Source organism: Tenrec ecaudatus (assembly GCF_050624435.1).
Source record: "Tenrec ecaudatus isolate mTenEca1 chromosome 18 unlocalized genomic scaffold, mTenEca1.hap1 SUPER_18_unloc_4, whole genome shotgun sequence".
In the NCBI taxonomy this organism is placed as follows: domain Eukaryota; kingdom Metazoa; phylum Chordata; class Mammalia; order Afrosoricida; family Tenrecidae; genus Tenrec; species Tenrec ecaudatus.
Window position 1 is genome coordinate 826,356 of NW_027457667.1, and position 27,161 is coordinate 853,516.

Sequence of the window (27,161 nt, forward strand, 5' to 3'; positions counted from 1 at the left end):
AATGTGGGTGAGTGCAGAGTGGAGACTCAAAGCCCATTGGTAGCCAATCGGACACCCCTTAGTGAAGGGTTGTGGGGAAGAGATGAACCAGTCAGAGTGCAGGGTAGCAGTGATGAAACATATAACTTTCCTCTAGTTCTTAAATACTTCCTCTCCTCCACTATCATGATCCCAATTCTACCTTACAAATCTGGCTAGACCAGAGGATGTACATTGGTACAGATAGCAACTGGAAACACAGGGAATCCAGGACAGATGACTCATTCAGGACCAGTGGTGAGAGTGGCGATGCCTGGAGGGTGGAGAGAATGTGGGGTGGATAGGGGGAACTGATTACAAGAATCTACATATAGTCTCCTCCCTGGGGGAGGGACAGTTGAGAAGAAGGCGGTGGGAGACATCGGACAGTGTAGTATATGACAAAATAATCATAATTTATTAATGATGAAGGGTTCATGAGGTAGGGGACAGTGGGGAGGGAGGGGGAAAATAAGCAGCAGATATTAAGGGCTCAAATAGAAGGCAAATGTTTTGAGGATGATGATGGCAACAAATGTACATATGTTCTTGACACAATGGATCAAGAACATATTGTGATAAGAATTCTATGAGCCCCCAATAAAATTATTAAAAAAATAAGAAAAAAAGTAGTGATGAATGCATGAAGCACATTGGAAAGAATTGGAGGAAATTATACTAAGCGAAGTAAGCCAAGCAGAAAATGAGAAGTACTATATGAGTCTGATGAGGAAAGCTTAAAAAAAAAAGTACAAAACGGGCTTAGGGAAAAAACTATTGTATATAAACATTCCTGGGTTCAGGTTCAGGGAGTATGGCAGGGACGAGACCAAATCCAGGAATACATATGGTAGACAACTAAAAAGGAAGGGGAAAGAGAGAAAAAACAGAAACAAATGAGTAGTTGGGGAACAGGGCACTAACTCCCCCAAGGGGAGTGTATTATTCATATCTTCTCAGGGAAAGAGGGACCAGACTACAAAGCGGTGCTCTAAGATGTGAATGCAACATACTGGCATGAAGCAGGGAACCAGTAGAGGGGTCTGAGAGACAGGCCCCAATCCCAACTATGTGGACAACCACCCCTGCCCCCTGAAGAATTTACCTTAGGGGCAGCACTGAAGCTACAGCTCAGGGAGAGGGACATGTCTGATCAGAGCACACAGGAGCAAATGAGGGGGGAGGAAGAGAGAGTGGAGCACATCCTGGCCCACCAAGACTTGAAGATGATATCCCTGCTCAGAGCAGCCAATAGCTAGAGAGGGCCATATGGTCAACCCCACTATGAGACATGACATCCCTCACTGGCCCATAGCCCTATAGGGGACAACACTGGATACACAGTGAGGGAATTATGCCTGATCAGACCCCACCACACCGAGGCAAAACACTAAAGGCGTGCAACAGAACAGCAAGGGGAGCAGAGCAAGGACGTCTCGAGGGAATACCAAAAATAGACTTTGGGGCCATGGTGTGGCACTCCATCAGACTCCACCAGAAAACACTCCTAAATGTCAATAGACCTTGAACTATTTTCTTTTTTGTTGCTTTGTTTTGCTCTGTCTTGGTTTGTGCATAGTATTATCTCTGCAGGTCTGTCTAGATAAGAGTCTGGATAAACAATCTGGAGGAGAAAACAACAGGACCGAAGGTTCCAGGGGACATAGTAGAGGGAGAGGTGGGGGAAAGGAAGTGGTGTTAATAAATCCCAGGGACAATGGAATAACAAGTGATCCAAAATCAGTGATGAGGAGGGTGTAAAAGGCCTGGTAGGGCTTGTTCAAGTGTAATGTAACTGAGAGGAATTACTGAAACCCAAATGAAGGTTGAGCATGATAGTGGGACAAGATAAAAGTAAAAGGAAATAGAGGAAAGAACTAGAAGGCAAAGGACATTTATAGAGGTCTAAATGCAGGCATGTACATATGCAAACATATTTATATATGACAATGGGGCAATAATCGATCTATGTGCATATATTTATAGTATTAACGTAGCAGATGGACATTGGGCTTCTACTCAAGTACTCCCTCAATGCAAGAACACTTGTTCTATTAAACTGGCATTCCATAAGGCTCACCTTCCCAACACGATCGCTGAAGACAACACAGGTGCGTAAGCAAATGTGGTGAAGAAAGCTGGTAGTGCCTGGCTATCAAAAGATATAGCACCTAGGGTCTTAATGGCTTAAAAATAAAGAGGCCATTTAGCTGAGAAGCAATAAATCCCACATGGAAGAAGCACACTACCCTGTGTGATCATGAGATGTTGATGGGTTCAGGTATCAGGCATCAAAGAACAAAAATATTATTATCACTGTGAATGAGGGGCAGTGCAGAGTGGGGATCCAAAGCCCATCTGTAGGCAAGTGGAGATCCCCTCACAGAAGGGTCGCAGGGAGGAGATGAGCAAGTCAAGGTGCTGTGTAGCAATGATGAAACATACAACTTTACTCTAGTTTCAATGCTTCCTCCTCCCCACTATCATCATCCCAATTCTACCTTACAAATCCAGCTAGACCAAAGGATGTATACTGGTACACACAGGAACTGGAAACAGAGGCAATCCAGGACAGATGACCCTCTCAGGACCAGTGGTGAGAGCGGCGAAACAGGGAGGGTGGAGGGACGGAGGGGTAGAAAGCAGGAACTGATCACAAGGATCTACATATAACCACCCCCTGGGGGACAGACAACAGAAATGTGCGTGAAGGAAGATGCTGGACAGTGTAAGACATGGCAAAATAATAATAATTTATAAATTTATCAAGGATTCATGAGGGAGAAGGGTTAGGAGGGAGGGGAAAAATGAGGAGCTGATACCAAGGGCTCAAGCAGAAAGAAATATTTTGAGAATGATGATGGCAAGAAATGTACAAATGTGCTTGACACAATGGATGTACGTATGGATTGTGATAAATGTTGTACGAGCCCTCAGTAAAATGATTAAAAAAATAAAAAGCAATGGATGGTAATTAAAATAGGAAAAATCCCACAAAGAATGGTGTCTTGCTAGGCACCCGGTTGAGTAGTACTGCCAATCCCATGGGTGTCAGGGTAGAACTGTGCTTCACAGGGTTTTCGATGGTGATTTTTCAGAAGTAGATCACCAGGTCTTTCTTTCAATATCCCTTTCAATGTGGGTGGACTCAAACTGCCAGCCTCGCAGTCGGCAGTGGGATGCGTCAACTGTGTGCACTTGCAGCTCATTTCCCTTTCCACTGGGCAGCACGGATCTTGGAAGCAACATCCACAGTCATATTTATCTGGTGGCCTGCTTCTTGTGTGGTTCTTCTTATATTCCAAATAGGTATTCTGAAAATGTCCACTGCTGATAACAAGTTGATTCTGACTCACAACGACCATATAGGGCAGAGAACTACTTCTTTCGGTTTTTGAGGTGGAAAATCTTTACAGGAACAGACGGCTTCATCTCGCTCCCACAGACTGGCTGATGGGTTTGAACGACTGACCTAGATTTTAACAGCACCCAAACATAGCCACTAAGTACCACTAGGACTCCTTTAGACACATCCCTACCACTCAGCAGTGTGAGAAAGCTGATGCCTGATATACAACGAGTCGAAGTCTCTCTGTCTTGAGATTTAGTAACACAAAACCTAGGAGCATAGTCCATTACAACTGGTAGAGATGTGTGGAGCCTGAGCTGGAGCAGCAGGGCCTTAGCACGTCTACTTGGTGGCTCTCTGGAAGGATGGAAGTCAGACTACTGTTTTTAAGTTATCACTTGCTTAAGTGGGTGGCTGTGGATGTTGAAGGTGATAAGGAATCTGGGGAAAGTCTTGTGAAGTAGCAAGTCCACTAAGGTCTATCACAGCATTAAGAACAAAGGACTCTGGGTTTCTTACAGAGGCCACAGAAAGCCATTATGGTGTCCAGCAAAATACACAGCAGAAAAAAGTATCAAACCAAAGATAGCGGGTTACCATCTTATATTTCCTTTTATCAAAGGCAGCCTCACCAGGAAAATCAAGATGGACAGTTGGGAAAAAAAAGAAAAAGCTGAAATGATGCTTAAAGAGAAAACATTTGATAAATCCATTGTAGTGTCCACAATAGCAGTAAAAACTGCCACTGAAAGCGATCTGACTAAAATCTTATATTTGCCAAGGGCAGCCTCATCGAGAAAACAAAGATTACCAGCTGAGAGAAAGAGAAAGAAAGTTAAAATGATAGCTAAATTGGAGGAAAATTCAGCGACAAAGGGAAGAAGCATGGTTGTTGTGCTTTGCAATATGCATTGTAAATTACAGTGAAACTTTACGCTAAAATTTGGAAAAGAATGGGCGCTACGCAGGGGGAAAGGTCATGCTATTTCTCCTTCTGTAGAAAGAGTGTAAGACACTGAGTTCAGCCAACAAGCAAGGATATCCCTGTAGCAATGAACCCATCTGGTAACCTAATCGACCTCAAGAATCATTCTCTTGTCAAATGAACCGGCAGTCATTGGAGAAATGGCAGATTCTGGGGTAAATGGCAGCAATGTACAAGGTAAATCTGGAGTATCTCAGGAACCACGTAATAAAACAACCAAAATAATGATGGTGCAGTGCAAAAACTTAGCAGATAGGTTGACCTGTCTGGCACAATTTGAACACCAGAAATCTAAGCACAGTAATGAATTATAAACCTTTGGTAATAAATCGGAAATTCTTTAATTCCATAACAACAGGTAAAAACCCACTGCCTTCAAGTTGATTCTGACTGTTCGTGTCCCTATGGGAAGAGTAAAACTGCTCCCCATGGTTTCTTGGTTGCTTTCTTTACCCTAGAGTTCTGAGAGCGTACATGTTTATGGGAGCAATAGCTTGATCTTTCCCCTACAGAGAAAGATGGATGTGAATTGCTGACTTGTGGTTAGCAGTATCACACCAATCTGCCCCACCAGGGCTCCTTATACCAATATGTGACACACGCCAACCGATAGATGGCATCGCCCTACTTTAATTAAAAAGGAAACAACAGAAAAGCACTAAGTCAAGGCATTTCTTTGAAACAGGGAAGAAGAGTCCCAAATAACCAGAAGCCTTGGGAATTTGGCAATACCAGACCAGCCCTACATGTACTTAAGGAAGTTTTCTAAATGGAAAGGAAAGAACATTAAACAAACACTCAAATGTACACAAAGGGGGAGGAAGGAGTCAGACAGAGATCTCAGAAAATAAGTACATATTACGACTACTGGATGTAGGGTGCACATTACTGTCACTGGGGATTCACCAACAGAAAAAGGAGAGGGAACAGTAAACCAGGAATACTTAATTTTTCACATTCATTGTTGATTGCATGCTAAATGTTACTGTAATTGCATGTTGTATAGTATAATATTTGTAGTAACCACTAAGAGAATATGTAAAGAGGAATTAAAGCTCATAACAAAAGATGCTAAATACAAAAAATAACAGGAAAATTGATAAAAAGAGAAACCAGATAAAAGAAACTCAAAACCCAATTAGCTAAAAGAATGAAGAAAATGTAAATAGCCAAAATATTTACACAAAAGGCAGAGTGATAGACTGGATAAAAAACATGATTCATCTTTTGTTACCTACACAAAACACACATTCACATTAGGACACAAACTGACTGAAAATAAAGGATGGAAAAAATGTTCCGTGCAACCAGCACCCAAAAAAAGGAGTGTGGTCACACTGATAAAGGCTATTACATAATAAAAGGGCTAATACTTCAAGAAGATACAACAATTATTAGCATATATTCACCTAACCTGTACATAAACATGACACAAACACTAATATCAAAGAAAAAAATTACAGTGCCGCTATTAATATTTGTAGTTTTGAAGCCTTCAATTTCAGTTCTCGACAGAACATTTAAAAAGTGAATCAATAAGGACATTAAGAACATAAAGAAAATCATAAGCCAATTTAACTTAGAACACTCCATCCATCATCAGCAGACATTTTCACAGGATAATTTTTCCAGAACCAACTACAGATTAGGCCACAAATCTGAAGTTTTAAAACATTAAAATCATACAAAGCATACTTTCTGACCATAATGGTATGAAGTAAGAAATCAATCACAGGAAGAATAAAAATGAATAATTATTATTATACCAAAATTAAATATTGTACGACTAGAAAACAATTTCTCTATGTAAGAAATTAAAAGTGAAATAAAAATATACTTGGTATCAAATATAAAGGAAAGCACAACATACCAAATCCTTTGGGACACAGCACAAACCATTCTCAGAGGGAAATTCATAGCAATACATGCCTATATTTAAAAAGATGGATGAAAATCAATTGTTTAAATGAAAACTTGAACAAAAAGGAAAGGAAGAGCAAGAGGCCAAAGATACTAGCTGAAATGAATAATAAATACCAGTGAGAAAGAAATGAAATAGAATACAGTTAAACAACAGAAAAAAATCAATCAAACTAGAAGTTGGTTCTTTGAAAAGAATCACTGAAACAAACTACTGGATATACTGGGGGGGGGGGAGGGCAAATAATCAAAAGAAATGAATCTGGAGACAACACAACATATTCATTGAATAAAGAATCATAACACTATGAAAAAGAACTGCAACAGATTTGAAAGTGCTGATGAATGGGACAAATTCCTGAAAATATACGACATACCTAAACTAATATGAATAGAAATAGGTTTAAGCAGAGTAATTATGAAATAAGCAATTCAGAATGTGATTAACCCCCTGCTCCACCCCTTCAAAAAAGACCAAAAATATATATAAAAAGAAAAGTCAATGGCAATATGGCTTCACTGGGATATTTCATAAAAATTTCAGAAGTGCTGACACCAGTTCTATAGAAACTTTTAAAAACATTAAAGAAAGGGGACTAGAACATGTCCAACTGAACACATACACACAGGTAGATCCTTATGTAACAACCAGGATAGACTAGGCCCTAAGAAAAGACAGGTGGCCTGTGATCTCAGACAATGGCTTGAAAGTGAAGTAAAAGGAGGCTTCCACATATCAGAGACTGTGGGAGCAAGCAGAGAAGGGAAGGAAAGAGCAGGTCCACTGAAGAGGCGCCCAGTGGTCTCCTGCTACCCATCTGTAGCTCCATTCTGCACTGCTGGCTACAGCAACCCAGCTCCACTCCTCAAAGACTATCATTGTGAGCAGGGTCCAAAGCTTCACGTGTAATAAGCACGCAGGTCCCATGTGGCTTCCAGCTCTCCAAGCAAGCTGGCCTGCACAGTTCCCGGAGCATAGGTCCCAAAGGACCATCCTAGGCTATCCCAAAGACAAACTTGGCACCATGATAGTTTTCCTGAAGATTGCCTGTGCTTTGACGGACTATGTTAAGAAGCTCTTGGCCTTAGGGAAGAATACACTCAAGTACAGTGTTCCTCCCCCTCCCAACTTTTCTTAGTACAGCCTTTTACTGCCCAAAGCCTTTTTTCCCTCCCCCGTCCCTCTTCTATTATTCATTTCTGGCACTACTCAACAAAGTCATCGACTCACACAAAATCTAGCAGCCCTCCCAACCGTAATACCCGGCCACGATGCTGCAGTGGCAGCAGTCACTCCTGATTCATCAGAAGAAGGATTAACAAATGAACAACACTCAGATCTCAAGGAATTTTCTTAAAAAGAACAGGCTCTGAAACTATCATAAATTGAATTCAGAAAAATGTTGTCATGTACTTTCAACAAAGAGTTTGCGAGAACAATGGTCAGAATAGAAAAGCTAGATATCTTCAACAAAAACCTGTAAAAAGAAATGCAGAAAATATTAAGATAAGAGAATTAGGCAACAATTTAGAAGAACAGAGTAAGAGAATTGAAGAAATGGAAAGCTGAATTGGTGAGTTTGAAGGCATATCTCTTAACTCCAATTTATGAGTGATACAATCAGCTAAAAGAACAAAAGAATCTGAAGAAAACATAAGAATTAAGTGGGATTCTATCCATATAAGAAATTCCGGAATAATACTTCCTTAACAGAACAGAGGAGGAGAAAATAATTCTCCAGGAAGCAGAGAGAACCCAAAACACCACAGATCCCAAAAGAAAACACTGGAACATATTGTCGTTGAAATTTCCAAGACAGAAACAATTAGCAGGCTGAGAACAGCTTGGAAAAATTGTTTTAATTCATTTACAAAAACACTTTTATTGGCATATGACTCACATGTCATACAATAGCTCAATTATATTAAGATAAATTGTAATAATCATTATCACCACAATCAATTTTAGATCATTTTTTCTTTATTGTATTCATGTTATTTCCCCCAACCTCCCCTGCCATAGCCCCCAAAACCATTGTCTATATAGATTTAGTTATCCTGGATTTCATATACAGAAAAATGTATTTTTAAAAGCCTAACAACAATAACAAAGAAAACAGATTAAAAAAAGCTCTAGAAAAGAAAGCAGAGGTTAAAAGAACTGGAATATATTTAAAATGAGTCAAAAGGGAGATGTATAAATTTTAACTTAAATACATCTGCAATAACCAATTTTACAATGCTATCTGTCTGATAACAGGGCTGTTCACATCCCATGGCTCTGGTCAGAGAGGATTCCCCAGAGCTTGCAAATGTTATCCACAACCTTAAAACCAGGTGTTCATAATTGAAGCTGATATCATTCCCTCCTTCAGATTTGAATTTCATGAGTTAAAATCCTAGGATGTTACAGGCTGGTGTGCTTCTCCCACATGGACTTAGTTGATCCCTCACTTAGATGGCTGTTTAAGACCAGCTTTTAAGACCCCAGAGGCTATTTTTTTCTGATAGGTGGGCACCATCTAGTTTCTTCATTACACTTTCCTATAGCATTCATGTCTTGAGTGATTTCTTCATGAGGACGAGCATCAAATAGGGCCATTTCATAAGAACTAATTGTACTTAGATTGAGGCTAGAATTAAGTGCAAGCGCAAAATCCATTCACATATTTATGGTTCATCTGGCTCTGGTTCACCTCAGAGATATAATTGTTATTTTCTGTTAGAGAACATTATCAATCATCCCCTTGGGCAGAAGGCAATTTTATTGATAGTGTAGTTAATTTAACCAATGGTATAGAATTTAAAACAAAAATATGTCTTGTAAATTTAAATTTTATGTTTTCTTCCCATTGTCTCTCTTTTGTTGCCTTTAATAGATATTTTTATTAATTTATTTCTATTACCATCCTTTTTGTCTTATTTCTCATATTTTTCTGTGTTACCAATGTTCTTAGGAACCAAGACACCGCTCCTCTATCTGTCTCTAGGTGGGTCCGCCCACATGCAGATACACCCACATGTGAGTACCGTGAGTGAACATTGTTACCCATGCTGCACCATGCTTTAAGACAAAATTTCATTTATTTGTCAACAGAAATAAATATTTCAAACAAAACAAAACTGTAAACCAATATCCCTTATGAATATAGGGGCAAAATCTCAAAATCCTGGCCAACAGAATCCAACAATCTATCAAAAAGCTAAGCAAAAGAACCACAGCAGGTGAGATTGGTTCCAGGGATGCAAAGATGGTTTGAAATGAGAAAAATAATGAATGTGATCTACCATATAAAAAAGAAAAACAACCACATGAGCATTTCAATTGATTCAGAAAAGGTATTTGATAATATCTAACAGCCATTCTAGATACAAATACTAAAAAATAGGAATCGAAGGGAAATTCTCAATGAAATCAGGGACATATATGAAAAACCAACTGCCAGCATCTTACTCAATAGGGAGAAACTGAAAGCACTCATTCCTCTTTCAGATGGAAATACACAACAATGCTCCTTATTAACACTCTTATTCAACATTGTACTGGAAGTTAGCCAGAGCTATCAGGACACAAAAAGAAGTTTTAAAAATCCAAATGGGCAAAGAAGTAAAACTGTCACTATTTGCAGATGATCTGATTCTATACATAGAAGGCACCAAAGGCTCAACAAAAATATTGCTAGAAAATATAAAAAAGATTTGGCAACATGGCAGGAAACAAAATTGACATATAATAATCAACAGGATTCTTGCATACTAACAAAGATAACTCCGGAAAAGAAAACAAGGAATCAATACCATTTACAATAACCACATAAAGATGAGTCTCTTTAACAAATGGTGCAGGAAAAATTGGATTTCGACTTGCAGAATAATTAAATAAGACTAATGCCCCACACCCCCACAAAAACATATAATATGGATCAAATATCTAAAAATAAATACCAGAAAATCAATGAGAAAACATGGACAAACTTAAGAGTCCTATTGCAGGGGATACACAAAATGTCAAATATTAATGAAGGATACACACGTAACAGAAGACAAAATTGAAGTCTGGTACTTAAGAAAAGTAAAACAAAAACTTCATCAAAAAAGTAAAAATGTTATCTACAGATTAGGAAAAAGATTTTGGCAATGATATACGTAATTGAAACACTTCAATAAGAAAAAGATGAATAGGTCTGTGTGGCAAGATGGTGATGGAGTAGCATTCCAGAGGGACTCTGCAGAAATCAGTGGAGGAGAGTCACTGAGAGGGAAATATCACTCTTCTGGGTCACAGGCAGAGCATCTTAAAGATGAGCAGACACTAGGTCTTCAAGAGCTGTGGCGTTTGGGCTACTACTGTAGAGGTTGGCTATGGCTTAGCCTTTCCCCTGCCACAGTCTCGGCTGGATCTGAGCTCTCTTGGCCAGCACAAAGGCTTAACTTCAACACAACCACAGCTTACTGCTGCCTTTCAGCAGGGTTTAAACCCCTCCAGCCCCACAGTCAGGTGACTGGGACTGTTATTTCTCTCTCCCTTCTTCCACAGTCTAATTGGCCTCGGTACCCACCACCTGGTCTTTTTTCTTTCTTGTCTTTCCTTTCACATGTCACTGCTGGGCTCCAGGTCACTGCTCTTTGCCTAGAGCAACTGCATCCATCCTCCACTCAGCTGGGGCAGCTCCTGCCCACTTGCCCTCTGTAGCCTTACAAGCAGCTGGGGAAATCTTGCCTGTCTTCTGCCACACCTCAAATGGGGGAATCTCCCCTTAAAACATCTAGGAGAACTCCCATCAACCCTCCAAAGCCCTGTAAGCAGATGATGGAAATCCCAACCACCCTCCACGGTGCACCATGTGGCTGGGAGGGTCCCTGGGCCCCTCCCCGTCCTCTGTGGTCCCACATGGCTGAGGGAACTTCCTCTTACTTGCTGCCGTGCTTTACACAACTTAAGACAGCTCTGTGAGCCCTCTCCAGTGTGCCACACTGCTGTGGGAGCATCTGTGTGACCTATATGGGAGATCTTGCTACTAGAACAATTCCGTCTGTTATCTGCAGTGCTCTACACTAAAGTGGGCACACCCATCAACACTATGTGGCAATCCCGCTGTAGGAAGCACCCCCACACTTCCCCTGAGGTGTTCCAAGCCGCTGTGGGCCACACCACCATGGCTTCCTGTAAGATCATCCAGTGCAGTGTCATCCTCCCCAGTCCACAATCACCCAACCAGAGTCCCATGAGAGGACCATCCAACGTAACCTCTAAATAACAGGATACGGGTTGGCTAGGTAAGGAGTAAAACCACAGGAGGAAAAAGTGGTAGCCTGACCTAGTACATTTAGCTGCAGGCAGTTCAATGACGCACTCCAATGAGTTTTCCAAAGTAGGAGACCAGTGCTTGTTGACTTTCTGAAAAATGGCACCAGGCTCTTCTAAAACAACACAACACAAACAGCAACCAGCCACAAAAACCTCAATGAAAAAACAGGAGAAACAAAAGGCAATGCCAGAAGTCCTGAACATAATGACATGTATAGTAGAAGCAGACATTGATCTGCAAACAGAAAGCAATCTTCAGGATTTCTGCTTGGAGTTATACAGAATATGAGGGAAGCAATATAAAAAAAGGATGAAATGATAGAGGAGATAAAGGCCACGCACCAAAGGGAAATAAAAGACCTCAGGGACAAGATAACCAAATCCAGTAGTGAATTCACAGACTTCTCCAAAAGACTTGATGAGGCAGAAAATTGCACCAGTGGCCTAGAGGATAAACAGGCAGACTTCAGCAAATGGGAAAGGCAGTTAGCCAAGATAATCAAAGAAACTGAAGAAAAGCTGAGAGCCATGTTTGATGCTATGAAGAACAACATCTGAATAATTGAACTACCTGAACAAGGCACAACAAAGGAGTCAATGGCATAATAAATAGTGCAGAAATTCTTAGGGGAAAATTTCTCCAGATTAATAAATGAAAACTAGGCAACTATTCAGGAGGCCAAAATAACACCAGCTGGACTGAATTCCCAAGAAGAAATCACCAAGGCATATAACAGCTATTCTATCCAACTTAGAGGAAAAGGACAGACTCATAAGAGATGCTAGGGAAAATAGAAACAGTTACCTATAAAGGAACTCAAACAAGAGTCTGTTGAGACCAATCAGCGGACACTGTGAAGAGGAGAAATTGAAGAAAATAACACAAACCCAAGAATACTCTATCCAGCCAAATTATCAAGATAGATGGAGAAGTTAGAGTCTTCCCAGACAGGAAAAACTCAAAGACTACGATAAAAGAAACTAGCCCTACAAAAGATCCTTATCTAACCGGTATGGGCAGAAAAACATCACTCACCAAACAAAAACAAGAGACTGCCACATAAAACAACTCCACCCAGATGTAAACAAAGAGTAAACAGCCCCCAAGATAACAGTGGCAAAGAAGGGCAGAATGAACCACACACAAATGCACAACACACTGATAAGAAAGGGAGGTAGGAAAACATTCAACACAAAAGGTACAAGATGACATCACAGAGTCCACAGCTGGATATAATAACCCTGAATAACAATGGACAGAACTCAGCCAATAAAAGGCAGAGGTTAGCAGCCTGACTTAGAAAACACAACCCCTTGGGCTGCTACCTATAGGATACACATCTTATGATTACAGACAAAAATAGGCTGAGAATCAAAGGCTGGAGAAAAATATACCAAGAAAACGGCCATTCAAAAAAAGCAAAGGTTGCAATCCTAACCTCAGATTGTAAAAATAGTTCCCAAGGTACAAGCCATAACAAGACATAAGGGGTAGGGGCACTATATAATGTTCAAGGGAACAGTAGATGAAGAACCAGTGAACATAATAAATATATTCATGTTCAACGCGACGTCCACAAAATTTATCAAACACTCCAAAAGATGATAAAAGAAATCACAGGCTAACAATTATAGTAGGTGACCTTAATACACCATTCTCTGAGAAAGATCACAAGGAAAGAAGCTTAACAAGGAGGCAACAGATCTAAACATTATGATTAAATGACTTGACCTGATAGATATTTTCAGAACTCTCCACCAAAATGCAAAAACACCCTCATATTCTTTTTAAGCCCCCCATGGCACATACTCAAAGATAGACCACATGCTGGGACATAAGTCGAATCTGTGTAAATTCAAACATAAAGAGATCATACCGACTTCTCTCTCCGACCACTATAACATAAGGCTGAAAATCGACAGAAGGATGATGAAGAAAACAAGGGAAAAAATTGTAAGAAAAATAACTCTCTATTGCAAAAGGAGTGGTTACTGGCTCAGAAAGATATGAAATTAGAAAATTTCTAGAAACCAATGAGAATACAGTTACCAAAACCTTTGAGACAGCAAAGGCCGCTATCAGAGAAAGTCTGATAGTAATATGTAAGCACATGAAAAAGAAAGAGACGTATGATTGATGTGCTGACACAAAACTTACACCAATTAGAGCAGTCAGCAGAATAATCCTACAAATTGCAAAAGAAAAATAAAAAGGGCTGAGATTCATGAAAGGGAAAACAAGAAAATTATGGAAAAAATAAATGCAGCTAAAAGCTGGTTCTTTGAAAGGATTAACAGAATCAAAAGACCATGGAAAACCTAACCAAAGAAAGGAAGGAACAAATTTCAATAGCAAGGATGAGGAATGAAACAAGGGACATTACAATGAACCCTAATAAAATCAAAAGGGTAATTGCACAGTACTATGAAGGACTGTACTCCAATGAGTTCAACAGCTTCTCACTCCCCGCTATCACGACCTCAGTGCCGCTTCCCAATCTAGACTAGACGGGAGCATGCGCATAGGCATAGGCAAGAGATAAAACTCACGACACATGGAACCAGGAACAGGAATGGGAATAGAGACAACAAAAGGGTCGGGGGAAGGGGGGCGAAGTGGGGAGAGAGGGGACACCAATAGCAATGAATAGCATATAATCCCGCACCCCCAGTCAGGGGGGAGAACAACAGAAACTAGAAGGGAAGGGAGATGGCGGTCGGAGTAAGATTTGAAAATAATTAACAATCTACAATGTATCAAGGGGCCACGAGGGTTGGGGTTGGGGGAGGAGAAGGGAGAGAAAAAAAGAGGAGCTGATCCCAAGGGCTCCATGGAAAGTAAATGTCTATAAAAGAAAGACAGAATATATGTACGGATATGTCAGATACAATTGATGTATAGATTGTAACAAGAGTTGTAAGAGCCCCCAATAAAATGATTAAAAAACACCCACACAACAACTTTGTTTTTAAAGAAAGATATACAGTAGAAGAATAGCAGCCGTCAAGTCTGGAGCACTGGGCCTGGTTTCTTGGGACATTCTTGTGGCTATAACATGAGGCCACTTTTAGATATCAAGTTGACCTTCCACACGCAGCAAGTAGACGTCATCAAATTTGAGGCTTTTCAGCAGAATCAAGGCTAAACGTAGAAGCCCGGTCTCTTCAAGAAGATACTCTCAGTGGTCTCCTCTTTCAACCTCCAAAAGGAGGGCCTGAACATGGCCTGCTCAAACCTCAGCCACTCTCATAGCCATCAGCTAGGTTGAGCTACACAGACACTGGTCACCTACAGTTCTGTCCATTCTAATGGTTGAACACCACCCTCTTAGCAGGTACAATGAGACAAGAAGTAGAGTTCTTTGGACTTTTTTGCACAAGAGGTCTAGAGACCTGCTGATGCAGCCAGAGGGTCATGCTTTTAGAGAAAACCCTAAGTTCCCCATAAGCTTTGACCCTGCCCCAGTGTAGAAATGGTTGGGGAAGAGGATGGGAATGAGCAAAGGTGAAGGTTTGGGTACCAACAACCAAAATGCTGGCATGTAAGACCCAATACAAGATTAATATGTGACTGCTCACAGCAGTCAAAAGAGTGAGTGCAGTAGAGCTGAGGATGGTGAGGGAACCCCCCCGGCCCAGCCCCCCAAACTTCCCTGGCACATACCCTGCACTTGAATTCATACTCCTTCAGGATCGCCATGAACTGTTCTTGAGAGAAGAGTGCAGTGCCATCTGGTTCCAGCTGATGTCAGACCCAGAAAGAAAGCAACAATACAGAGAATGGTAAGGCAGGTCCTCTTGGGCCAGGTTCCTGGGGCCACCTCCTCACTTTCCTTCTGGGAATCTAACTTCTACTTTCCAGTAGCTCTAGAAAAAAGCATCCAGTCTACCTACTTTCAAACTTGTTTAAAAGGTCTTGCCACCAACAGCGTTTTCTTAGGACCCGGAGCCTGTGGTGGCTGGGATGCACTTCTGCCTTGTCTCTGGTGCAACTTCTCCCTTCCCAGCAACGTCCTTAGGGTAGGTGACATATGATGGCACCACGCTCTAAGTGCTCCTTTGGCCTCTCTGGCTAATCCCAAGTACTATTAGTGGGTCCTGGCTTTATCAGTACAGAGGCCATACTACGCGGGGTAGCACTAGGTCACAGTGACTTGTCATGAAAAGGGGAAAGAAAAAGATATTCTATAGATTTCTCTCCATTACAGGATTTTTGTAAGGAAAAAAACCAAAGTTCTATCACCCAAGTATCATTTTCAAGACATGGCCCACACTACTGACCATGATTCTAGTTGAAAGACTCAGAATAAGCAGAAGCACTTGCCTTGTCCTTCAGCACAAACTCAAGGTCATTCTGCAGTTTCAGCACCAGCTTCTCTGAATCTGACTACTTTTCCACAACTTCAAAGATCTCCTTCTGCAATCGACTGTTTTCCTAAAAGATTCAGGCCAGTGGTTTAATAGCTATATAACGCAAGCAATGACGCAATGGTAACTTTCTCACCTTTCCATAAGGGAGAGGTGTTACAGGGAGGCAAGCTGCTTTTCCTTGAAAGAGTTCCTGTAGTGGTGGAGGGTGTGAGGGCAGCTGTGTTGAAGTGAAATTACTTGGAATGGCTTTTCTATTCATGTCTTTGTAACTCCCACCAAATTTTGGGGCCATATCAAGCAAATAGGGTATGTGAAATGCTAACTGAGGGAATTTGTTGGTTTTCCCATTGCACTGTGTATATAAGAGTGAATGATAACAGTTGCAGACAGAAACATTCCATGTTAATCAAGATGGAAACACCAGGAGTGAGCACATGTAAGATCCTTGCCTGAAGTAGTGGAGGCACCAGAAGTATCAGAGGCCAAGGCACTGAGAACAGAAGACAAAGCAAAGGAGCAGTGCTAAGCTCATGAGGTAGAGGGCAGAGGTGCAACACTAAGAAAGAGATGCCTACCATCGTGGGTGAGAAGAGGCAATGCAGACCAAAAAGCCTGTTTCCTTAACGTTCTGTAACTGGTTAGCTTCCTTAAGCAATTCTATAACCATGAACATTGCCTGTAAGTTTTTTTTGAAGACGTTGCAATACATTATTGAACCCAACAGAGAGGTAGCGTGCCAACTGAGGGATGTTGGTATCAGATAAGGGTAAAAAAAGGATAGAGGGTCAAGGCATTCTGCCTTGTGGCAATTAGCTTGGGCTGGTGTGGCATTGGAATCTCCCCCTTTGTGTAGCTAGGAGGTCAGACGTACGGCATTTCATCAGTTGGTGTCAAGAGTGGAATTAACTGCAATGGCTCCAGGCTCATGAAAGCATGGGGTTTTACAAAAGAAAGGTCAGGGTAAGGGAAGTGAAAATTTTGATTCTTAGATTATTCCTTTGGTTATTCTTACTATGGACTGCTGAAAGGACAAAATGATCTGTCTTGGAAGAAATACAGCTATAGTGCTCCTTAAGAGTCTAAGATGGGCACACTTTGGACATGTCAGGAAAGACCAGCCCCTGGGGAAGACATTATGTCTGATAAAGCAAAGGGACAGTGAAAAAGAGGAAGGCTCTCGATGCGATCGATTGGTACCATGGCTGCAACAGGAGGCTCAACGGGAAAAACTGTGAGGATATTGCAGAACCTGGCATAGATGCATAAGGTCGAAACCTACATGATGGTACCTACCTAAAACAATGGCAGTGCTTGAAAGAAATGTAAGAGATGTCAAGGGCGTGAAAGTGCTCTGGAGTGGCCTGAAGGAAATACCAGGCTGGTTAAACAAAACAGTTAATAAGAAGGCCAGGGTTTCCTGGATGTACCCTAACAGAGGCTCAAGTCCGTAGACATACGAATGGGATAATCTGGGTGGAGAAAAGAACATTGAACTGAGTGTTTTTAAAAGGATGGTGTATTTGGGTTTATGTGTTTAGCTGACTGTTGGATAGAGGTTTCTCCTGACTAGTGTTATAAATAGGTATCATGTGCGATAGAAACAAATACTCAGTTTTATGATTACAGAGAGCTTGTATGTTCACATTCAGCCTATTCTTATTGGATTTGTTAAAAGGGGAGTTAGGAATTTTCTCTGAAGAAATGGGTTTTTGTTTTAAGTCCAAGTAGAGTATTGGAGGCCTGTTGGTGTAGTAGTTACGCACTGGGCTTCTAACTGCAAGTTCAGCAGTTCAAACCACAAGACACTTCATGGGAGAAAGATGTGGCTTTCTATTCCTGTAAAGAGTTACAATCTTAGAAACCCACAAGGGCAGCTCTACCCCCTGCCCTATAGGCTGAATGGGAGTCAGAATTGACTTAACTGCAGTGAGTTTGGTTTGGTTTGGTTTGGAGAGAGCAGTGAAAGCTCTCACCAGTGTGGATGGAAGCCTCACCCAGAACCTTTGCTACCAGTACTTTTGCACTTATTTGCAAAGACATGCAGATCCACCCAGAACAACTGAAAGAATGAGTAGGAGAAAAATCGCTTTGGCCTTTTGAATTTTGAGCTGCCTGCCTTTAGAGTCATCTTAGCAGGGAGAAGTGTGTTCCTCTCACAGAATGGCTCCTGACAGACTGAAGTTAAGGGAGCTGGCGGCAGCCTAGTACGCTCACTGTGCTGACACTTGGGTCCACTTGGGTGGGAGTGGTGGAACTGCCGCACTGATGACACAGCCTGCATTTTGGCATGTTCTATTGGCACCTGCTGATCTGGCCCCAGAAGCTAGAGATGAGAGCGAGGGGCTGGCTGGTCTGAAGTTTGAAAATGTGAGTGAAGAGGGGAAGACATTGGGAGATTTCATGAGTTGTGAATTATAAAGCTGATGATCAGGACCTAGGCCATGGGGAGTTAGGGTTGATGAGAATATATGAATTGGCCAGTTAATCTAAAGTACAGGGAGGTGTGTGTGAACTCCCAAGCTTGATACTGGTACCTATTTGATCTACCTTGGATTCTAGGGCTGAGTTGACCAGAACCCAAATGAATGACAAGATAAATGTTGACACTATGATCTGGCATACATTGCTCTAATTTGATGGCTTTCCCTGGATTGGATTATATTTATGGAAACAGATGCTCAAAGTTTAAATCATAAATAAAGATTCTTCTGATCAAAAATTTGCTTGTCTCCTCAGAGGACTGGTTGTTAGGGATTGACAATTTAGCAATGGGATATCTAAAATAGGGAGTGGTAATGAAGTAGCTGGTTTACCAGTTTTTATGGGTGTATTAGTATCAATATGAAAAACAAAAGAAAAAGAACAAGTCAAGGGAAAGTCCCCATTGAAGAGTGTCCTCTTTTCACCATGGGCTCAGGTAAAAGGAGGCGAGGAGAAGATGCTGGTTTGATGATATGACTGAAGTACGAGTGACTGTTAACAGGGTCACCACGACTGTGAAAACAAATCCTAGATGTCAGTGGGCAGGAGGCAATTCTTCATGTATTAAAGGAGCAATGTCTAGAAGAGCCAAAAGGTAGCCCGGGGTGAAGTGAAATGATCCAAAGGGCTCTTCTATCCATATCTTTGTAACACTCATCAAATAATTGGGTGGGACTAGGCAAATCGGGTATGTGAAACACTCATAGATGGGTCAGACAGTGATGCCCTTGCACGGCATCTCAGTAGCAGAGAGAGAATCCTGTGTCCATCAAGAAATAAGAGCCATCAGTGGGGCACATGTGAGATCCATGCCGTAAGTCGTGGAGGCAGCAGAAGCCCTGGCACTGAGCACATGAGACAGAGCAAGGAGCAACACTGAGACCACGAGGCAGAGTGGTAGGCTTCCTGGCCCATGGAACAAAGCAGAAGCCAAGGGACTATGCAACTGAGAGGCCTGGGACCAGAGAAAGAGGTGGTTATCAGCATGGTATTGTAGACAAAAGACCTGTATCATTAACATTTCCCTGATTAACTTGATAATTGTGAATATTGTCTGTGAATTGTATGTGGTCACTGAAATAAATGACCGAATCTAGCTAAGAAGAGTGTTATGGGAAGGTTAGGGATGGTTGGCGTTAGAATAGCATAAAGATGGTGGGGGGAGGCATCTTTAACTTCTGCCCTGTGCCAATTGGCATTGGGTTGGTGTTGGAGTCTCCTCTTCTGTGTGTAGCCAGAGGAGGTGCGTGGTGGCCCCCATAACATTTCTTTAGTAGACCAGCTCCTAAGCCAGACATGCAGACACTGAAGTGCCCAGTGCTTTCCCACTGCCGCTACTTCTCCCACTTCAAGAGCTCAACAGCAATAAGCTAGGAAAGAAGATTAGAGACAAATGATTTCAGGGTGTACTTCTAAATAAGAGATCTGAAATAACATCAATGCAGTCCATATATCCAGTCAGGGAAAAGTCCAGTGTTTACAGACACTTGAAAGCTGCAATGACGAATCAGAAGGATGTGGAATTACTTCTGAGACACAGTGTATAACTAAGAGGTAAGGCTCTGCTGAGTGCTCCGCAGGGTTGAAAAGCCAGGAGCTGGAGTAAGGGAGACAGACATCAAGGGAGGGAGGACAGGTAGAAAGGGAGAGAAAAAAGGAGCCAAGATGAAAACGGAGAAGGCAGGCAGGGTGGATTGCAAAAAGGACTGGGAAGAAAGTCCACCGAGACAGTCAGCTCAGCTACTTCTGCCTCTCACCTGCTATGCCATCCTCTCCCCAGAGGCCTCACAACTAAGACAGGGATTCAGGGCCTTCCTGTCTCTCCTGAGAAGTAATCCCTGGGGATCAAGTGCCAGCTGTGGTAAGGACTGGGTGGCACACACCCATGAACCTCTCAGCTCCTGGAAATACAGTGGGGCTCCTGCTAGGTGAGCTTCAGGTCCTGGCTTTTTTTTTTTTTTTTTTGCTAAAGCCACAATATGTTCCTGGTCTCTGGGGATGCAGGGGTGCCAGATGCTGTTGCAGACCTTCCCTGGCCCCTATCTACCAGCTCAGAGCTGCAGGCAATAGCCACGAAGTAGCTATACTACCCTAGAGCTGGCTGGGGCAATTGTCAGGGAACACAGTTGTGAGGAGAAAATCAAGCTTTATGTACTCCCAGCTTTGTGCACATGCATTTTCTTTGTATAGCACCCTCATACCTTTAGCACCAATGATAGCCTCTCTTGCAAGCAGGCTTCCTCCCTGCGCAGGGCTTCAAGGTCCTCCTCCAGCCTAGCCCTCTGCATGCTGGTCTGCTGCCAGAGCAGCTCTTGTTCCATCTCCAACTCTGAGCGAAGCAGGGCCAATTGTCCACAGTATCCCTGCTCCAGGTGTCTACAATACCCACAAAGGAGAGACTGAGGGTACCTTTTGGGACACCTCCTTAAACTACCTCCCCAGTGTCACACATGGCCTGGCCTTCTGGAAGATTGTATATCTACTGACAGTTTTAGACTTTATAGCCGCCTGTTTGATAGAAAGTATGAGTGTTCTGAAGGCAGGGACCAGACACTGGACACCACATTCACTGCTGGTCCTTCCAGGAGAACATGACCCCACACAGAGGCAAGGTGCCAAGGGGCCAACCTTTTCACCACGCCAGGACTCTGCATCATTTATGACGTCTCTCTCACTCTCTCTGTTTCCTGAGGCACATGATTGGGCCTATGCACAGTCATCAGAATTAGGAAGCTCGACATATTGTGTTGGTCATCCCTCCATGCTAGACAGGGCTCATTACCATTCTCAGGTTAGAGATGAGGAGACCAAAGGACTCCGCTTACCCAAAGGGCAAGGGGCTAGGGGTAAGGAAGCAGGATTCTAAAAGGGCATGCCCCACAGACATCTTGCCCACCAGTGAAGGAAGACAGACCAGGGAGCAGGCAGCCAGTGTTCTGACTTCTGGCATGAGCCAGTATGAGAGAAAGAGAAATGTAGAAGATCATTTCATGTAGCCTCAGCTGTTTCCAGCAGAGCACCTTCAGTAAACAAAGGATTCAGGAAGGTGAATCACTAGCTGAGTTTAGCCACCTCTGGCCAAGACTTTTCTCTCAATAGGGGTGAAAAAAACCTTCTCCCTGATGCAGTGTGGATATATATGTGGCTAGGTTTTCTTACATCCTTTTCTCTGGCCTTGAAGCCATCACCAAACATACCATACAGAGTTCCCCCTAAGACTGTTCAGTATGAAGGGTGATGAGAGGCAAGACTGAGGTGTTGGGGTACCTTCGCTGTGTTGAGTGCTACCTGCTGAACTCCTGAAGCTGTTTGCAAAAATATCTTACATAACACCCATCACAAGCACAAACAATAGTTAAAGGTCTTCCTTGAGCTGAGGGCAGGTCCAACGGATTGAGCAAAGAGAGTAGAGGTAGGGTAGAGACGAATGTCTGCAGCCCATAGGCATATAGAATGAGAAGCCAGTGCATACTGCACCAGCCCCACCCAGAGTTCAGTTGATGCTTCTATTGTACCCTCATCTTTCAAGGAGTCTTGTGATAGCTAATTTCATGTGTGCCGTTGGGTAGGCCATGGGGCCCCACTGCTTATTAACATATTGGCTTAGTATTGCTATGAGGGCATTACATATGATTAGCATTTAAGCCTGTCAGTCCTAAGTAAAACAGGTCATGATCCATGATGTGTGTGTGTGTGTGTGGGGGGGGTTATGTAATAAGTTGAAGGTTTTCCGAGCAGACGTTAAGGTTTCTGGAAGGAGAAGGATGTTTTAAGACCGTAGCCATCCTGCAGACAGTCTCCAACCTGCCATCTGACCGATGGATTTTAGAATTGCCAAGCCTCACAACCAGGAGGCAGTTTTCTAAAATAAATGAATCACGTGTATCCCTCCATGTTTCCACCCATATGAACACCCATCTATCGTACTGACCGTGTTACTCTGGAGGCCCCTGACTGATGGTACAAAACAAAAAGTCACATTTTCTGGTTTCTACTGGCTCAAGTAAGGCCTTCAATGAACCAGAACTATAGCACTGCCACTTGGGTAGCAGCTATTTGTCCTTCACCCACCCTCTGGCCAGGGTGTAGGGACCAGATTGGGGACAGCTGCTGTGATTCTAGAGGGCTACTGTGCCAGGCTCTGACCCAGAAGCTGTCTCCGTGGCACCTACTTGATCCTGCGTTCCGTGAGCTGTTCCATGGCAGAGTGGCAGTCATCCATCTCTGTCACAAACTCCAGGTTCCTCTTCTCAGCCTTCTCCAGGTCCTGTCTTGCCTTGTCTCGCTCCTGCACCATTTGCTTCATTTGCCCCCTGCCCACAGGAAGGAGACACTGTCAAATGTAGCTACTACTCTGTCAGCTTCCCACAGAAGCACATACCGTTGCAGGGCCCTCAAACTCTGGGTCTGCATAAACGACAAAAAACAGCCAACATGATGGTGTTGAGTGCGGGCTAGCCTTGTCTTTGAGTCTTTGAAGAATGGTTCTCTAATGGTGTATCCTGACATTAAATGACTTTATTCGTTTTAGTTTCTATTATTGTCGACTTGCTTTTAAATTGAGGTTTTTTGGTGTTCATTTTGTTTTGTAGGATTTTCTGTATATGAAATCCGGGATAGGTGATCTATAGAAACAGCAATTAGATTAATAGCTCCTTCCGGTTGTGGCAGGGGAGACTGGGGGCTATGGGGAGTTAATAATAACGGGTACCAGAATGAAGAAAATATTCTAAAACTCATTGTGGTGACGCCTACACAATTCTTTTAAAATATGTCTAAACCACTGAATTGTATGATATATGACTTATATGCCAACAAAACTGTTGGAAAAGTTATCTTTCTATAAAATACTATCAACTTTTGTCCCTGTGAATCTATTTAGCAGAACAACATGAATAACCCGTTGAGTGAAAGCAGAGCTCTGTTGTAATGGAACACGGTGCCAACTGCCACGTTGTGCTCAGTGAAAAGGTCTAAGAAGCAATTTTTTTTGTGCGCTTTCAGTCAATTGGCTTAAGCCTGGGGGCCCCGTGGGCTGGTCTTGAGCTGGTCTGGAGAACATTTGCACCTCCATAATAGCAAGAAAAATGTCAGTCACATAAGTTTTAAGTTGGATTCAGCTGCTTGGGATATTATTAAGGGGATTAGGTTAGGATTTTGAGATCTGGCTTTCTAAGCCTCTCACCAAGTATGCAAGACCTGTGGCAAGAATAACCGTAGGCGGCCCCTTGCTCATTAGGCCCTATTAGGAAGAGGCAAAGCGTCTCTCCCTACACCAGAGACCCTTTTCCTTGTCCCATCACAAGTTGCCTATAGAGGGTGGTGGGGGCAGGCAAGGCAGCAGCCCAGACCCTTGCCAGTCCCGGACCCCTGAGAACAAACCACACCCCTAGCCTTGAAACAACCTCTCCCAGCCTCTTACTGGAGGTAGCTCAGCTCCTGGTGGTAGGAGGCCAGGGCCGCTTGCTGAATGACACCAGTGACCATCAGGAGCTTGTTGTCGATAGCCCAGGCCAGATCCAGAAGGTTCACCTTCTCATCCACACTGAATTCGAGGCTCTAGAAATAAATCCCAAGGGACATTCAAGATGAGTTTAAGTCTCTCAACAATTTGACTCCAGACTCCATTTTCCTTGTCTCTCCCATTTGCCTGAGACTTTTCCTCTTGGGGCCGCCCCCACTCCAACTCCTAGGCTGTCAATAGGAGATCCCACTGTGCCTGAGCCAGGGACACATGAGGAAGAATATGACTCCATGCATAGTACTTCATGGGGATTAATAGCAAGAGAGGGGCCCTTCCCCCCACCTAAACCCAATAATTATAAAGGCTGTATGGAGCTATAGAGAGGAGACTTTGCCCAAGGCTAAGGGCACTGGAAGGAGCTCTGGTGGTGTGGTGGGTAATGCAATACGATGTTAACTTCAAGGTCAACAGTTTGAACCACACCATTTCCCTGAGGAATAAAGTAGAGGCTATCTATTCCCATAAAGATTTAAATTCTTGGAAAACCAAAGGGGTAAGTCCATTCTGCCCCCTAGCATCATGATGAGTTGAAATTAACTTGATAGCAAAGGAAAATTTGGAAGCAGTTAGAGATGAAAGGGTACTGATACAGGCACTTACAGAGAGCAGTGGCTAAATTAACTCTGCCAACTGCCCACCACTGTAAGCCACTAACATTCTTTCTTAAAAAAAATCATTTTATTTGGCTCATACAACTCTTATCACAATCCATACATACATCAATTGAGTAAAGCACCCTTATACATTCGTTGCCCTCGTCATTCTCAAAATTCGCCTTCCACTTGGGTTCCTGGAATCAGCTCATTTTCCTTTTTTCCCTCCTCCTCCCTCCCCATTGCCCCCTTCCTCATGAACCCTTAATAATTTATAAATTATTATTTTATTTTACATTCTCCTTTTTTCTTATGCCACTTGGAGTTGAGTTTTTACCATTTCAAACTAAAAGAATTCTGGGAGAGACTCCTAACGTAATATATGTAAAGAATCCTGACACATATTTCATATCTCCATAATATCTATCTATCTATCTATCTATCTATCTATCTATCTATTTATCTATCTACACACACACACACTGATGATTTGTATTGGTAGAAAAATTATGTATCAGAGGACATGAGCCATGGTCAAAAGTATTACAGAAAATGAAATCTTCCTTCTCTCTCAGAATTTTGAAAAATAAACTTAAAAAGAGATGTTATGTGCATCTTACCACCCACATATACAGAATGAAACAATGAATGTTTAAAAATGAATCTTTGCTATATTTATTTTAAATTGACTACTGCACAGTGTGACACTAAGTCCAAGAGCAAGAGCTACACCAGGCTAGTCTCCTGGGCCAGTTGCAGAAGAAATGGAGGAGCGTGGGCAGGAAACCCCCATGGCTTCCAGGAATGCGAGGCTGGCCTGTGGAGCCAAGTGGCACAGTTCCCACCTAGGTCTTTTTTGATCAAAGGACTTGGCAGAATGCATGCCCTTATGTAGTGGTCAGTGCTGACTATACACATGCACCTTCTCTGACTCTGATGCCACCACAAAAGTGTGCTTGTTCCAACGCCCGTCGGAGTGCTGCCTTGTCCAAGCAACAAGCCTGAAAGGTTAGCATGGCAAAGGGGGAAGTATCTAATACATGAAAACCTACCTTCAGAGTGTTTTTATCACTGTTGTTTTCTCTGTATTTTATTTATGCTCTTTCAAAATTAAAATTTTTATATATTAATAGCCAAAAAGAAAAGTTTCCCGAGAATTTCCCTGTCTGGGATTCTCTGTTGCAGCAGGAGTAAGGAAGCCAGAGAGCAGAGGCCAAGCACAGTAACCCTCTCGGGCTCCCACCCCACCCTCAGCCCATTCTCAGCGGAGCAGCTGTGGCCATCCATTTCCAAACCTGCAAAATCTCCTTGCCATTTTGAATGCCCTCCTGGGCCCACAGAGCCACCACTTGCTCAGGGCATGCAAACCCAGTGCCGTCATCGATGCTGGAGAAGAGGTGCCGGTCTGAGCAGATGGACACGAGGGACGAAGTGGTCGTGTGGCAGCTGCTCTCCTCTGTGGCCTGTACACCAGGGACCAAGAAAGTGCTGTGAGCACGCACGTCTGTTCAGCCCAATCTCTTGTTTCTCGTGTCCCCCACTGCACAAACCTGCATGCTGCCTAGCAAGAACAACCTCACCAGTTATCGCTCTCTTCACTTTCTAGCAAAGGTGAGAGGGCTGGGCACAGCGACGTGATTCATCAAAGCAGCCATGACTGCTCTGGAGCCAGAAGGCAGCAGACAGGGCTTTCTACTCCCACAGAGAGCTACAGGCTTGCAAACTGCCAGGGCAGGCCTACTGTGTCCTGTATGGTCGCTATGAGTCCACACTGAGTCAATGGCAGTGAGGATGAGTGTGAGTTGGGTGTGTAAGTGCAGCCCGTGAACTATCCGCATCTCTCTGGCATGACGAACAAGGTACACAGGGCCTCACAAAGGAAGAGCCTAAAGAGGGGCTTGCCATCATGGAGAAATTCCTAAGAGGCTCCAAAAGCAGAGTGGGCTTCCCTGTGTGTGAAACTGCACATTACTGGGAATACAGAAGCAAGCAGCTTTCAGCTAAGCAAGCTAGGGGAGTCTTACGATGATGGTAAAGTCTCTCAAGTGGAAAGCTGACCTGCTACGTTCAGATATTCTATGAATCCACAAGGGCATGAAATATTTCCCTTAAATTTTTTCTACCTCAGAGCCCTTTCCAGTAAATATGTGTTGTCAGGAATCCCTGGGAGTAAGAATGAGTGTTCTCCACGCCTTCAGGTCATCACATTTCTGCTCCAGGCATCCAGCGCTCCTGCCTCCCTCAGAGTAAAAACCACCTTGCTCCAACCTGCTCATGGCTCTTCAGCTACCCTCTCCTCACTGCCTTGCTGGCTGGGATCTGGATCTGGGACCCTCAATACCTTGCTCAATCACCCTTAACTCCTCTTTTCTGACACACCGGCTCGCTGGCCTCCAGATAGAAGGATACCTAGCTATTTTTTTAGCCCTTTCAAGTCCAGCCCCACAGCTTAAATCATGCTCCTCTTGCTCTTTCTGGCTCATCCTGGACTCTTTCCGGTCCCTTCTCTGATGACCACCAGGCTTGTCCTGGCTATACTCTCCACCCTTCATCCCTCATCTTCTCCCAGCAGTACACTTCCTGAGTCAGGCTCAAGGGAGCAGAAACCTCCT

General features: G+C 43.0%; 1 pseudogene; it reads right to left on the minus strand.

Annotated features, from left to right (window-relative positions):
• The window catches only part of LOC142435959 (ninein-like protein), a 91,280-nt pseudogene that overhangs the window by 34,522 nt on the left and 29,597 nt on the right, over positions 1 to 27,161 (minus strand).